Source organism: Arachis ipaensis, chromosome B10 (genome assembly GCF_000816755.2).
Source record: "Arachis ipaensis cultivar K30076 chromosome B10, Araip1.1, whole genome shotgun sequence".
NCBI lineage: Eukaryota > Viridiplantae > Streptophyta > Magnoliopsida > Fabales > Fabaceae > Arachis > Arachis ipaensis.
The window spans coordinates 23,646,726-23,647,335 of record NC_029794.2 but is presented as its reverse complement, the minus strand read 5'-3'; positions in this window follow the sequence as shown (position 1 = coordinate 23,647,335).

Sequence of the window (610 nt, the reverse complement as noted above, 5' to 3'; positions counted from 1 at the left end):
ATAAAAATATTAAAAATGAAATAAAAATTAAACCATTATAGAATTTAGTAACCTATAAAATTTGCTCTAGAAATATAATTTATAAACATTTTTGTTATCATAATTTTTCTAATCCTTTTCAATATTTTTTTCTCAAATTTTTTCAACTAATATTCTGCTAATATTTTAATTTTGTTCCAATCAATTTTCTATGAACTAGTTGCTGCTAGTCACCAAAAATCTTGAAAAGTCACCAAAAAAAAGTAAGAGTCCTTTTTATTGGAAAAAAAAAGAATATTTTTTGTCTCTATTTATTATTTATGATACAAAAATTGATCATGTGAAATCATTTTTTATGACAAGTAGGTTATAAACCGGAACTGAAGAGAGTTTTTTATTGAAATTATTCTTAGGCTATGTTTGTCTACAAACATGAGACATATTGAGATAAAGACACATAGATACAAAATCATATTTAACATATGAAATATGAATACAGATATTTCATTAAGAAATACTGAATTGATGTATTTTATGCATATCCTTCTTAGCAAAAATGACACAAAAACACTAATAAGAGACACAATTTATTTTTTATTTTTTTATTATTCTTTTATATTCATTATCATTA